The sequence below is a fragment of the Tasmannia lanceolata genome, unplaced genomic scaffold, assembly GCF_043159265.1.
Source record: "Tasmannia lanceolata isolate RefF3 unplaced genomic scaffold, GAP_Taslan_0.1 ptg000012l, whole genome shotgun sequence".
Taxonomy (NCBI): Eukaryota; Viridiplantae; Streptophyta; class Magnoliopsida; order Canellales; family Winteraceae; genus Tasmannia; species Tasmannia lanceolata.
Window position 1 is genome coordinate 55846249 of NW_027518689.1, and position 15745 is coordinate 55861993.

Consider the following 15745-nt stretch of genomic DNA (forward strand, 5'->3'; position numbering starts at 1 on the left):
AGACTCCAGCAAGTCAAGTCGAGTCGTTGGGCCTTGGCTTTCTTGTTTTGATGGGTGAAAACTTGAAAGTTGGAACTCAGAACTTAATTATTTTTATGCATGCAACTTACAAGTATACATATATATATATAGAGAGAGAGAGAGAGAGAAAGGAAATGGTTTGTGAGCAGCTGCTCAAATAAGCTTATCTGAGTAGAGCTCACAAACCATGGGGGCACAATTTTGGGTGTGATCCTAAGCATTCATTTGGAAGGCCCCATCATGGATGGGGTGTGTACCAAAAATTAGCTCCATTGGATCACCTTAGGGTGTCCATTTGTGGAGGGAAAAATGGACAGATACTGTTTGTCCACAAATCTGCCCATTTTTTCCCTCCACAAATGGAAGGGTTAGGATGATCCAATGGAGTTGATTTTTGGTACACACCCCATCCATGATGGGGCCTTCCAAATAAATGCTTAGGATTGTGGGACCCGATCCAGCGAGAGGGGGACACGACCCACCTCCCTCTTTCGGTCTCTCGTACCTACGCGAATGACGTTTGCTTTTGATTATTGATATGTATCATCTTTTCCGTGAAATTGGGATCACAAAAGAAATTCGAATTTCACACAAAAGAGAATAACCAGAGTCGCCACCTAGGTAAATGACCTAGGACCCATAAGTGACACTGCAATAATCTGCGATCCCAGAAATCTAGATTCGTTACCTGATTACGAGAATGGTAAGGTATGGCTGATTACCACCATATGCATCATTCTTGCCCGATAATCCGGTCTTCAATTCCAACGAATAACTCATTTAAATTTCTTTAAAATGGCTCATTTAAACTCTCTTAATGTGCAAACTACGGGACATGTATCCAAGATAATCTAATTTCGATGTGATTCCTAGATATGTCTTTTAAGTTTCTTGATTTGTTCAGATTCAATCTATGTGAAAGTCCTCCTAAATTCTAATTTTGAAAAAATCCCATGTGATTTAATCAATTTAATTTAGGATTTGAAAATGATAAAGAAATAAACAAAATAAAACCCTAAAAACCCTACTGAAGTGTGTAAGGCTGACTCGTGCAACGAATGACATCCAAATATCCAAGCTGCCTACGTACCCAAGCCTCACTGGGATCAAAGTCGACGTAATTCAGTAGCCTAGAGTAAGCTACATGCCTAGGACATCTAAGACACCGATCTAGACTGGAAATGACTGTTTCAACAGTTTAAGAAAATTTATTTAATTCAAGTTGAATGACTTTTATTATCCTAGGATTCCATCTAAGATGCTATATGGTCCTATCTAATGTGCAAAACGTTCCATGAACTAATGCAAGTGGGTCTTACATCATAGGTTAACTAGGCTTGTCCTAAAGAAAAGGGTTAACTAGTGAAACTAGTCTAAGACTCAGTTGCAATCAATAGCAACCAGTCGTGATGAAGCTGGACTCCTAACTCTCGAACACCCTAAAACCTAGAACATAACACGACGTAAGTATTTCTAATCAGCTTTAAGGGTTCCTACGAGATGATACCGCAATCTAACGGTTCCAAAAACAGCTTGAACATGGATTAATCCAACTCAATTCATTAAGTTGCTGATTTTTCAGTTCTTTAAGGTTTCCTAATACCTAGAATTTGAAAAAAATCTAGGGCTCTAAGGCCGTGCTTAGATTGCATTCATGGAAGGGAATCGTGCTTTCCATCCTTATACAATTTGTCACTTAAGTTATAACATATTATTGCCTGGCATATTCTCAGGATTTCCATGGACAACGACCCCGGAGCCAACAATATATTATAATTTAAATGCTTAAACTGTTAAAAATTGATTACAATTATGATACGATTATGAACACAATCTTTGCATCTAGACTAACAAGTTTTCAAATGAGATTAATGATTCCTAAAGTTTCTGTTTCAGCCACTTAAGAATTCCACGCCTTCTGGAAAATTATGATATTCTGCAAAATTTTCATGATATTTAGCATAAAATTCAATTTTTAATGATTTTCTCAAAATTTAGGCCAGATTAGTACTTTGTGAAGGAAGTTATTGATTTTTAGGGTTTCTATTTAAGTGGCTTATGGATTACATACATACTAGAAATTTAAGATATTCTGAAATTTTTTACGATTTTTGGAATTCAATTCAATTTTTAATGATTTAATCAAACTCACGCAAGGTTGTTAACATTAAAAACATCATTTAATAATAATATTAAAATCCTACTGTAAAAATTTCATCAAATTTTACTATTTTGATAGAAAATCTAGCTATTTTGAAAGAAAAATAAAATCTAACAAAATCTGGCTATTTTGAAAGAAAAATAAAAAATAAATAATTACTGTAATCCTAAAATCATGAAAAATTTACAGATGATCAACTATGAATCAAATTATTTTTCCTCCAAATTTTAGCCTTTAAAGATAAGTAGATTTTTGAAAACTCAATTTTTTTTTCATAAAAACCTTCAAATATATTTAAGATATTGATTTGGAAAGTTTTGTCGCTTTTCGAATTCGTTTGGGTTTTTTTAATAATTTACTCAATTTTAAAATAAGTTTTAAAGGTAATAAATTAAATAAAAAATCTCAAAAAATTTTGAGTGATCTAGAAATAATAAAAAACTACTGGAGTCAAAATGTCAGCCAATTCTAACTTGTTTTACTATATATTTGATTTTTCTCTTCGAAAAATCCCTCTTTTCTGGGCAATTGCTCTAAGAGCGAAATTGGCATCAAAATAAATCAAACTTGGCTGAAAATTTAGGTTTTCAGAAGTTTTTCACTATATTTTAAACTCAGAAAAATCGGGTTTGAAGAAAACCATTGATTCAAACCACTTGCTTTGAAAATCGAGTTTAAACCCATATCGAAAGATATTTGAAAAAAAATTGATCTTAAATCAAGAAAAACTAATTTTTCAGCAATAATTTGGATTTAAAAATAATATGATCCATATTAGATCATATCAAAAATTCAATTAGAAACACATCCATATGCATCATGGAACCAAAGAAAACCAAAAATCTAATCTAACATGCTTTTCTAGTTCCTAGTTTACATGAGAGATGAATACTAACCGTTGATCGCTTTTCTTGTCTCTAGGGTGCGTATATCCGGGATATTCGCTTTGTCACACCCTTATAAAAGCTAAAAAAATCCTGAAGAACAATCCAATAATCGCCAATATATTGAATTTAGAAGAAGGATGGAAGAAATAATATGGAACTTTGAAGAAGATGAAGTGTGGAAGATGATCTCCACACCCCAATCAAGATGGGATATTTTTCCAAGAAGGAGGCCAAGTTGGACATTTTTGTAAGCTCCTCATCTTGGGTTTGGTGTGCTATTTATATAGAAAATCAAGAGTTTGAACTGAATAAGAAGTTTCCTTTGTGAGGACTCCATATTTAGTAAGTTTCCAGTATTTTTCTCTTTCTTTCTTTCCTTTACTTTCTAAAATAGAGTTGTTTTCTAATTAGGATTCTTTGCTAAGCATGAATTCCATTCTGAGTATCCCAAAAGAGATCTTTCAAGATTATTCTAGAAGCTTTCACATATGGGAAACACACCATTTCATGAAATATTCTCGTCCAAAATGGACTGCCTAACGTTGGAGCTCAGTTTTTACCTATTTAGTGGAAGAATTACCAAAAGTTGTAGCCCTAGCCAATCGGTTGAAGAGTTATGACAATTTTAGTAGGATGAAATTCCCATCCAAATGGCATTACCTGATTTTAAAGCTCGTTTTGTACTTATTTCGTGGAAGAATCACAAGAAGTTGTAAACTAGAAAGTTATAGCCCTTCTCGAGACGTTTCCAACAAGTACAAATATGATTTTTTTGGACTAGTGGTTAAAACGTTATAGCCATTTTAATGATCTGATCATATTAGCCGTTTCTCTTTCTCATCTTTTATGAAGTCCAACCAATTTCAAAGAATAATTCAAAATTTGTAATGATGGGCCCACACCATGTGATGCATATGGTAGGTCCTACACACATGGCCTAACCTCATTCACCCCTTGGAAAAATTATTTTTGCCCAAATAACCTCGTTTGATCAACAAATATAAAAAAGTGACCAAAATGCCCTCAAACCGGAATACCCCTTTAAGGGTGAAGTTAAAAATAGCAAGTATGCGAGGGGAATTTTCAAAAATAGAAAGTATGAAGGATAACGTCAATCAAGACCATTCGGGCTAGCTTGAAAATACCCAAAATACCCCCAGGATACAAAATTTCCAAAAGAGATAGAAATCCTGAGAGATTCTAAAAATAGCAGGTTTTCACACTCGATTGGAAACATAAGATACCATCAACTAGAGACTAATGGAACCTCCTAGAGACCTTCGGAATGGTGAATCAACACTAAAATACCTAGAACGAGGTGAAATTCACCATAAAATGCAAAAATGCCTAACCTAATGTAGATGACTGACACAGACCAAACAAACCTTTCGCTTTTTTAAAGCGTAGCAAAATCGGGGTGTCTGCAAGTATCACCCCGAAAATGTGGGCCCCCTATGGTTTGTGAGCTCTGCTCAGATAAGCTTATCCGTGCAGTTGCTCACAAACCATTTCCTCTCTCTCTCTCTCTCTCTCTATATATATATATATATATGTATGAGGAAAGTGAAGCTACACCGCCGGCTTAAAATACAATGGGCCCACATTGTTTTGGTGATCCAAACCATTCATTTGATAGGCCCTCACATTGATAGGGTGTGCCCAAAAAATCAGCTAAGTAGGATCATCCCAACCCTTCAAACTGTGGAGGCAAAAATGGACAGATTTGTGAAGGTTTTTACACGTTCATTTTTTCCTCCACAAATCGTAGGGTTAGGATGATCCTATGGAGCTGATTTTTGGGGCAGAACTTATATATGTGAGGGCCCATGAAATGAATGGTTTGCATCACCCAAACAATGTGGGCCCATTGTATTTTAAGCCGGCGGTGTAGCTTCACTTTCCTCTCTCTCTCTCTCTCTCTATATATATATATATATATATATATATATGTGTGTGTGCGTGTGTGTGTGTGTGTGAGGAAATGGTTTGTAAGCATCTACACAGATAAGCTTATGGTTTGTTAGCACACCCTATCTATGTGAGGGCCTATCAAATGAATGGTTTGGATCACCCAAACACTGTGAGCCCACTATATTTTAAGCCGAAAGAGTAGCTCAGTTAGCTACTCGATTGAGTAGCTACACTTTCCTCATATATATATATATATATATATATATATAGAGAGAGAGAGAGAGAGAGAGAGAGAGTAAAGGGCTCCTGCCCTCGAGCGCAGATAAGCTTATTTGCGCTCGAGCACAGAAACATGGGTGGGCCACATTGGGGGGGATCCAAAGCATTCATTTGATGGGCCCTTTTCATGGTGTCCACAAAAAATCAGCTCCATTGGATCACCATAGGGTGTCCATTTGTGGGGTGAAAAATGGGCAGATTTGTGGACAAACAGTATCTGTCCATTTTCTCCCCCACAAATGGACACCCTAAGAGGGTCCAATGGAGCTGATTTTTGGTACACCCCCCATCCATGATGAGGCCTGTCAAATGAGTGCTTAGGATCACCCCCCCCCAATGTGGCCCCACCCCTGTTTCCAGCACTCGAGCTCAGATAAGCTATCTGCGCTCGAGTGCAGGAACCCTTGTCATTTATATATATATATATATATATATATATATAGAAAACTGTTGGTGAGCTTAAGCGCACCATTTTTTGGTACACTTAAGTTGTTATAACGCCTCCCATTGGTGTGCTTAAGCGGGACCCAGCGAGACCCAAACATTTAAACAAATGGCAGGCGTTATAACAACTTAAGCGCACCAAAAAACACCAACAGTTTTCTCATATATATATATATATATATATATATATATATATATATATATATAGAGAGAGAGAGAGAGAGAGAGAGAGAGAGAGAAGAAGAATGGAAACTAATGGAATTATTTCAATTCTCCCAAAAATCTGTGGGAATTACATATCACTTTTTTTGACTTTTTTTAACAAAGGCACCCATTCAACCCACATATTTACAATCCTACCGCCTCCTTTATGCTTTCTAACAAAGGCACCCATTAAAGCAACTTAATTTCAATCCTACCCCCTCCTTTATGCTTTTTAACAAAGGCACCCATGAAAGCCACATAATTTCAATCTTACCCCCCTCCTTTATGCTTTTATAATAAAAAATCTATAGAGTGATCTTAACCATCCGATATAAGAGGAACAACATATTATGGAAACCTCTATCGATTGGACGGCTAGGATCAGCGTATGGAAATGATTTCTGGGGCGCAACCTGTGGATGTTGTGTTCCAACACATGGACGGTTTGGATCAACTTGTGATGTGGTCCGTACAGTTCTTGGGCCGGGTACGGGTCCAAGATTCGTGACCCGTAAATTTCCTCTGGTCATTTTGACCTGGCCCTGTCACCCGGACCCTTACGGGTCGGGTCAAACCCTCCAATACTTTTCAAAATCTTTTTGATGGGCCGAGAAATTAATTTCTTCAAATCTTTGCATTGATCTATCCCCCATAGTTGGTAGGCCCAAAAAATAATTTCTTCAAATCTTTGAACGAGGTAGGCCCCACCTTTATTTTCCAAAGTGCATTGTACGCACCGCCCCATGATCCAAACCCTCCATTTGATAATCATAGCCCTCCGATCTAAAGAAAAACTGCATAATATGGAAACCTCTATAGATTGGAGAGTTGTGATCATCCAATGGAAATGATTTTTGGGGCACGACCTATTTACATTCTGGCCCATCAAATGAATGGTTTCGATCATCCTATGGTGTGGGTCGTGCATTAAGATTAAGGCCAAATTGTAGGCCCCACCCAGATTTTTCAAATTAAGTTTGCGGTCAACGCCATAGGATGATCCAAGCCGTCCATTTGATGGGCCGCGACACAAATAGGTTGTGCCCCCAAAATCATTTCGATGGGATGATCGCAACCCTCCGATCTATATGGTTTTTCCGTAATATGCAGTTTCTCTATTGTTTATCATGAGAATCTAAATATAATGTTTTCCCACTCCCCGTGCATCGCACGGGGTATCCCACTAGTATATATAGTGGGAAACTAAGGGAAACTAAGGGAATTATTTGAATTTCTCCAAAAATCTGTGAGAATTACACATCACTTTTTTTTACTTTTTTTAACAAAGGCACCCATTCAACCCAGATATTTTCAATCCTACCCCTCCTTTATGCTTTTTAACAAAGGCACCCACTAAAGCCACATAATTTCAATCCTACCCAGTTTCGGAATTATTTGAAAAAGCAAATCATTATTTGCTAGCCACCTTCTCCAAAGACTACGTCTCGCTCATCCTTTGAAATTGTATGTGTTCAGAGATTTGTCTTATTAGACGTGGTGAAAACCGCACTGAAATACTATTTCTTGAAAGGTGGCTAGCAATAATAAGTACCGAAAGAAGCTAGCAATAATAATCATTAGGTACTAAAGTTTTGAGGAACATTACTAGCAAAGTGCTTGAAAGTCGCAAAATTACGGGAAAAAGTACCAAAATGGGTACCTGTATATGATAATTATGGAAATAACTACAAAGAAGAGGTATTGAAATGACAATTACGAAAAAACTACTTTGCCTTATAAATTGTTTGAGGATATTACGAATTCATGACACCTTTAAAAATATTTACGAATTCTGGGCACCTTAAGAGGAACAACATATTATGAAAACCTCTATAGATTGGAGGGCTAGGGTCAGCCTATGGAAATGATTTTACGGGCACAACCTATTGATGTTGTGTTCCATCACATGGACGGTTTCGATCAACCTATGATGTGGTCTGTACAGTTCTTTGTCGGCCCGGGCATCGTACGGGTTTTTTTACTAGCTTTTATATATATATATATATATATATATATATATATATATATATATATATATATATATGAGAAAAGGGTTTCTACACACAAGTGTAGATAAGTTATCTACACACTAGCTTAAAATACAGTGGAAGGCATATTGTTTGGGTGATCCAAACCATTCATTTGATTGGCTCTCACATAGATAGGGTGTCTGCAAAAAATCAGCTCCATGATCATCCCAACCCTACGATTTGTGGAGGTAAAATGGACGTGTATAAACCTTCACAAATCTGTCATTTGATATATAACTATAATTTTTTCAACTAAATTTTTGTTCTTGTTAAAAACTCCTACAAGTCACTATTCGAGTCGAGTCACGGGCTGACAACTATGCATACTGATACAAATGTCCTAATTGATCAGAGTCAATACAGCTACATTTGATCACCCCAGCCTCTCGCACATTTTACCCTGCAACAGGCTTGCACCTTCAACTCCTTGAAACTCAATTTTAATGGAAGCTCGTTCAGAAATCTGGGCCTGTCCATATTTGAAGGCAATAGCTCGTGCTGAAAATCGAATTACAAAGATGCTAAAACACATCGATGATTTACAGGAACTATCATGTCAGGCTTCAGTAAGAACTTCAAATTAAAGAATATGGAGAGATTTTAGGTTCTTCAAAAAGGTCTCTCCTATAAGGGAACCATACTTTACAAATACAGCAGGGTAGCCTATGGGAGCTTCAACCCAAGCTTCAAATCCTTGTCGTTTATAGCCAAAATCAGTTGTTGGTTTACCAAATAATTTTCCTGTCCAAATATGTTTCCAAGAACATCCTCCTGTCAATGGGAAATAGGCCTTAACTTCCTTCTTACCTTTATCTAGGACAGGCACCACTAGGATCTCTGTACCAACCAAGAACTGCTGAAACGTTAAGCTGTGGACATGCTCATCATCTGGAAAGTGGAGAAACAGATGCCGACAAATGGGCAGGCCTTTCTGAGAAGCTTCCTGCATTCCAAGAGTGCAAAAAAAAAAAACATAATAAGGCCGTGGTGGGAAACATCATTTGCATCTGAAACTTAGATATAGCTTTTGGAGGAAAAACATAAATAAGTACCTTCACAAGTTGGATTCTGTAGAACTCCCAGGCCTGGTATACCTTCGCAAAGCGGGAAAAATGCGATAAGGTACGGTTGTTTGAATAGAACTGGAAGTTCGATGATGGATTGTTTCCCTGTGCCCACGAATTGACAGCAGTAGCGCATATCAGCAGGGAACAATTTCTGAAACTGATGGGTCAGAGCATGGTAATTGGCCTCTCTAGCATCAATTTTAAGTTTTAAATGGAAATTATGATAGTACTATCTGGCAGTAGGCATCAAAGTCATGTAGTTCATAAAATGCATTTGACATGTGTATCGTAAATCTTAACTAGGAGTGATTATTATTACTTGTTGAACCCCGTGAATCATGTGAAATTAGGGTACTCCAAATTCGGATGTCAAAGAGTATGATAAAACGTTCTTGATGGAAAAAAATGTTAGTGAAAGAACACCCAGTGTCATAAAATCACGGGTCATTGTAGATAATGTTTTTCATTCATTATGCTCCCAGCTAAATCTAGTTCAGGTAGTATTGATTAAGGCAACGCCTAATCTCTGATGCCACGGGTTTTATGGATGGCCCATTGTTTTCATGGATTGAATTTGGATCTTATTGCTAAATCTCCAAAAATGCAACTTCTTTTGTTCTAAGAAGTAAAAGGAAGTCTATGAGAGTGAAATAAACATAAGGAGAAACTGGGTATGGACAAAAGCATACCAATAATATATGATGGCACTTGTAACATAATTATAAAAACATTGATTTGATGATAACTCATTCAAACAGGTTCCAAGATTATGAGGAACACCATTACCAATCCACCCTATTATCCCAAAGCTGAGAATGAAGTCATAATAAATAAGCCTAATGATGAGGCAGGTTTAACTTACTTCATGAGTCCGGTAAACTGTGTTGAATGCATTTAGCTCCATCCAACGGAGGAGTAGCTCTTCACCTCTGTGATACCTAATGAAGGTATGTTCACCGAACAGTAGCCCCCAATGTCACTATGATTAAATGCATACCCAGAGAGCCCACTACTGAGCAAGCCTCCAACCGCACTCTTTATCCCATCATTCTTTTGCCAACTTACCATCTGGTCACCTTCCCAAAACAATGTCACCCATTTAGGGCTGTCCCTGAACCCAGCCCTCATAAAGAAAACCAACTCTTCTTCAGAATCTCCCCCCTCTGCATGATGTGTTGATCTCCACTCATCAACAAACTCTCTGTTTACTTTAGCCCATAGTTCAGGGTACCTATTGTGAGCAGAAACTGGATCTTCGCCTAACCAGCAAAGAGTCCCCTCTAGTTAGTTCCTTTACTGAAGCTTGGGGTTAAATTATTCATTAATCCAAAAAAGGAAGAGCTATAATTGTATACCTGAAAAAAGGGTGGCATCTAATGGTAGCCCTTCGCTGAAATCCGCCATCCAACCCCTTATGCCACTATCGACCATTTCACGTAAGATCTGTTTGAACCAACTGCTAGCAGAAGGGTGTGTGAAGTCCAACATTCCCACATCAAAACTTGTATTTGGTATCATGTATGTTTTTCCACTTCTGTCTTTCACTAAGATGCCTAGCTTGTTTGCCTCCTCAAAGCGGTTCCTTTTCTTGTTCGTCATGTCACCCGTCTGCAATTAAGTGCAACAGTGATTTATTTCTTTTGTTTCTGAATGGTACAATGGTGAAAATGCTGGCAAGAAGATTTTAATTTAGTGTAAATTATCATCTACTGCATGGTTTCTTTCTTTTGTTCTTCTTTACACTATGGAATTCATTTTTTCTAATTCAATATCTTCCCATCGACATCAATGAAGCAGAACAAAATCATATATACCGGAACGAGGCAGGGATTGCAGTAAGCCATCATTCTGATGCCATGAGCTTGAAGGTCTTCTACTAACTGTGGCCATCCTGGATATTCAGCTGTGTCCACTTCCCAATTCCACCAAAGTTGTGAGCCAATTATTGTTTTCCTCTGCCCCACCCAATCCTACACAACCATAACCAGATTTTGACATTGAGACACATGCACTTACAAAGACTATATTTAAATACACACATAAGATTGCTTGAATCTCAGTTTATGTACAATTACGATAAGTCACCTGTAACCAGAATGCAGAAATAGGCACATCATAGTTCTTTAATTGGTCCCAAATGTGCCGGACAACATCTGTGCCACCTTGCATTCCAACAACAGCGCCAGATATTATCCACTTTGGGAGCTCTTTGGGTCTCCCAATCGCTTCAGTGTACTGTTCAAGTAGCTCTACTGGAGAATTCCCATGCAATATCCTACCTTCAGCGGAGTCACTGTATAACTGCAAGCAATAATCAACACCAGCAGATGTGAAATTGTGAGGATTTTATGAAATTGACCATCACGGGCCCTTTGCTAGCATGACTAAGGTAATATGCAGCATGCAAACTGTACAGTAAGAAGAAAGAATGGAGTTGAAGGAAACCATGTCAAAAGCACCCTGAAAACGAAGTCATTAAGGCCCACTACCTTGTTTGTGGATGAAATTAGCGGATGCAATTTCCACTTTTTGTTCCATAAAGATAAGCATAATATCATAAATAGATAAAATTTACAGTAATAGCATCACTGTAGCAAGTTATCAGTTGCAACAAAAGCAATAGCACTGGTAGGGTTATCACAACGCAGTACTTGTGTTGAATCTAGCCCTCCTTTTGGTTTCTAATAAGTAGCTCACCGGATAGGATCACTATTCTGCACCTATAAGATAAAAGAAAAGAAATTTGAGTTGCACCCAAGAAGAAAAACTGAGACCAGTGAAAGAGGGAGAGGTGGAAGAAGGGATACACCAAGGGTTGGGCAATTTTCTGCTATCAAGTACCAACATGTGAAACAACTTGCCTTTCCATTTAAGAAATTTGCTCTTATTTTTCTCTCTTTCTCCCTCATTCAAAAAAATTTTCTTTCTCCAAGAACAACCACCATGACAAAAAGGGGGCAAAATCTCAAATTATCAATGGAGTACTTTTCTTTTTCCTCTCCTTTTTCTTATAGGAGAAAACTCACCCACCGAAGAATTGGGCAGAAGCAGTACATCTATCTTGGGAGTTACGCCAAATCCTCAAGACCTCTGGACTTCTAGCAGATCCAATGCCACTTTCCATTTCATATCTCCTCAATTATCGGATATTTGATTTCTCAGATCATTATCATCTATCTTGCTTTGTCAAAAAAAAATAAGAAGTTTAGCTTGATCATGACACTCTTGGCTTGATTCAAAAGTCTTTCACAGCTTTCTAGATTCACAACAACAAGTATCACTCCAGCAATTTTAGTTACCACAGCAAATAAAATCTTTTGCATGTAATGAAGCAATAAATAAATAAATAAAATTAGCAAGAGTGTGGTCAATCTAGGCCCCGCCAAGGGTATGCACCTTTGGTGGTGAGCTTTACTCGAAAGGATTCAGACGGTGGACTTTCTGCGAAAAAGGGGGGTTCTCATCATTGACCACTGTGCTTTATGTATAGCGGCGGAAGAATCGGTGGACCACTTATGCATTGCAAAGTTTCTAGAGAGATTTGGATCAAACATCTGAGTAGACCTGACATCGAATGGGTTTTCCTCGCTAAACTTATTGATCTTCAGGGATGGGGCACCGTCTCATGGAAGAAAAAAGGGTAAATCCTATAGAATGTGTCTTTTCTAGCAATGATATGGGTGATTCAGAAAGAAAGAAACACAAGGATTTTCAAAGGGATCTCAAAAGGTTCAGCATACCTTTTCGCCAAATTCATCGCTTTGTCGATCGCATGTGTGAAGTCAAATTTGTATCCACCTTCGACTAATAGGAAGGGTAGAGAGAAGTGTGTAGTAGTATGGAGTCTAGGCAACAACTAGTGCAGGAATGGATGGCCCCAGCGCCGAGTTTCACGAGATTCAATTTTGAAGGCTCTTGTTTGGGGAATTATGGCCCCGACGGAGTAGGAGTGATCCTGAAAAATGAGTTTGAGGAGGTGATTTGGTCCTTTGCGGGCCCCATTGGTGTGGCGGACGCAACAATAGCAGAGGTGCGTGCAGCTCACCAAGGGATGAAATTGTTGATTAGAGATGGCCTGGATTAGGTGGTGGTCGAAGGGGATTCCTTGAATGTCATACGTTGGCTTAATGGCTCTCAACCCACACACCCCCCCCCCCCCTCTCCTGGAGGTTTGATAGGTTGCTTGATGAGATCTTTGATTGGAATGGATTACTCTCTATGGTGTTAGCATATGCGTCTCTCTGCCAATAAGGAGGCAGATAGTCTTGCTAGAGACGATGTCTTTAAGGAATCCTTGGCTTTGCTTGACACTCTCCCTCGATGAGAGACTGCCGTTTTTTGTTGTCACTAGCAATGCTTTACGTTGTTTACTTTCCCTTTGTCGTCCTGGTCTTTTCTTTTTCAATAAACTCTTGGCTACCATTCCAAATAAAAAACCAATTCCCAGAGAGAAAATTGCATCATAAAAAATATATCATCGTAGAGGAAGTCCATAATAAAAGCCCAAGAGGAGGAAACACTCCAAGACATAATAAAAGCCCAAGAGGAGGAAACACTCCAAATCAGGCTACCCTTCTTTGCCACGGTTTTCCATTGAATGCTGTTACTAATATAGAATGTTACATTAGTTTCTGCACCCATATAAAACCCTTCCAAGTAATTTGTTCTCTATAAGCAATTAACAGTCTGATGACACATTTGATGTCCATATCATTCATCCCACGAAAAATTTTCTTGATTAAATGCGAGGTAAAATATGAGGTCATCCATGTTGTATTGAAAGATCAGACCGCGGCAGCAAAATGGAATAGTATATGAAAGTATGATTCAAAGACCTTCATTGATTGTGCAACTAGAAGAAACACTAGAGTAATCAAACTAATGCTCTCTTCTAACATCTAACTATTACCTAATCTTAAATCATCTCTTCTACAGAAAAAAATGGACACGAAAAGATCAAAAGGAAGCCAGAAATAATGACGCAGTTGCTATAATGGATTACCTGAATCTGTACTCTATCAGGTTTTGTTAGATCGAAAACAGAATAGCTGTATCCTTCAAGATAAAGAGACCTCATCTTTGATGTCATATAGAATGGAGAAGGAGCATACGTTGTACTTTGATCACCCCCAGACCTGCAAAATTCTTTTCAAATTACAGAAGTTTTCCATGTGCTATGACCAGAATCAGCAATGGCTAGATAAACAAATTAAAATTCATGAAATTAAGCTGTTGGATTAATTTACCTGTAACTAACCAAATTAGCTACTAAAGTAACAGGTTGATCTCCCCTTCCAATACCTTGCTCTTGCACAAATATGGGTACCCTTCTCCCTTTAAATTCCATATGAGAAAACTGCTCTCCAAATCCATAAAACCTCTCATCTTCGTCGCTCGAATACGTGATAAACACCCTATTGAACTTCGAAAATTCTGTAATCTTCTCCTCTCCATCCTCCTCCAATGATAATTGGGAAAAGCCTCGACGCTTTGAGAGCCAATCAGGACGCTGCCACCAAGACCAACCCATTTTCCGCCTTAGAGTACTGTGGAAAGTTCTAAGAGCTCTTGGAAAAGCTGGTTTCAATTGTAGGTTGGGTTTTCCAAACTTGAGTTGAAACCCAACTTGACTATTGTTTTTCTGATCCAGCAAAACCCAATATCTTGCAGCAATGGAAAGTCTCCCTAGCCTCCCATATTTAAATTTCTTTATCTCTAGATCTACATTTCCATCTATGATTTTTTTAAGCTTCCTCCTACTGAAAACCCAACCAGTTATCAGCAAAACAGGGATCTTGGCATCCTTAATTTGCTCTGAAAATATAGTTTTCTCCTCCTCAAATAAGAAATCATTATGTAGCATTCTTATTTCCTCAATGGATTGATTCTTACACATGAAATGAATAGCTTTATCTTTTACAACAAAAGAGCCTCTGCTTTCCTCAAACTCAGTTTCTACAAATGCTGCAGAAACAAAAGCTTGTCCTGGGATTGTAGACCAGATGGTTCTATAGGGTGGAGATTGGTGGGAAATGGAAAGACACCCACCATTTTTAGAGGTCCAATCAAGCTGGAAATCCTTCCCAATTTGGAAAGTCTGTTGTTCAGGGAGTGTTCGAAAATTGGGGAAAAGGTTTCCATGGACAAAAGGGAGGGATTTTGGGTTAGGAGGGAATGGATTGTTGATGTGTTGGTGATGTTTCTTAGAAACTTTGAGAGATGGCATGTTTTGGTTGGAGAAATGCATGGCCCATTGAATCTCACAGCTAGCCATTTGATTAAAAGATGTTGGATTTTTCTTAGAACTTTGTGGAAAACTTTTACACGATCACGTTGAAAAGGGGTGCGTTTACTGTTTCCTTCTTTGAATATCACACAAGACTATTATTTTTGGAGTTTTTGAACTGTTCTGTTCTTTTGGTGCAATGCACCTAGTCATGATTTGTAGCACTGGTCATTGCACAGCTTGCATCTACCCATTCTTCTGAAATTTTAAAGATCCATGCATCTTGCCATACTTGACGAACCCTTTCATTTTAAATGGTGTTCATACGGAGGACATAGCATCTTGGCTCATGCTATGCATGAGTGTAAAATAATAGGCCCCACCCTACCAAAGTATGAAGAAAAATGGTGGGTCCCACTCATGCACGAATTTTAGTAGACTTGGTGGGACCCACCTGTCAAAACATGATTTGTGGAGTTTTTGAACTGTTCTGTTCTTTTGGTGCAATGCACCGA

The 15745-nt window shown here is 38.1% G+C and overlaps 1 pseudogene across 1 annotated transcript; it reads right to left on the minus strand.

Moving 5' to 3' along the window:
• Nucleotides 1-8143: 8143 nt before the first annotated feature.
• LOC143887463 (uncharacterized) lies at nucleotides 8144-15356 on the minus strand (annotated as a pseudogene). Its single transcript, XR_013254194.1, has 8 exons — nucleotides 14251-15356; nucleotides 14007-14139; nucleotides 11090-11305; nucleotides 10819-10974; nucleotides 10360-10612; nucleotides 9867-10263; nucleotides 8990-9106; nucleotides 8144-8880 (listed from the first exon to the last, which is right to left on the minus strand). The product of XR_013254194.1 is annotated as an uncharacterized LOC143887463 (transcript).
• Between the last annotated feature and the right edge of the window lie 389 nt (nucleotides 15357-15745).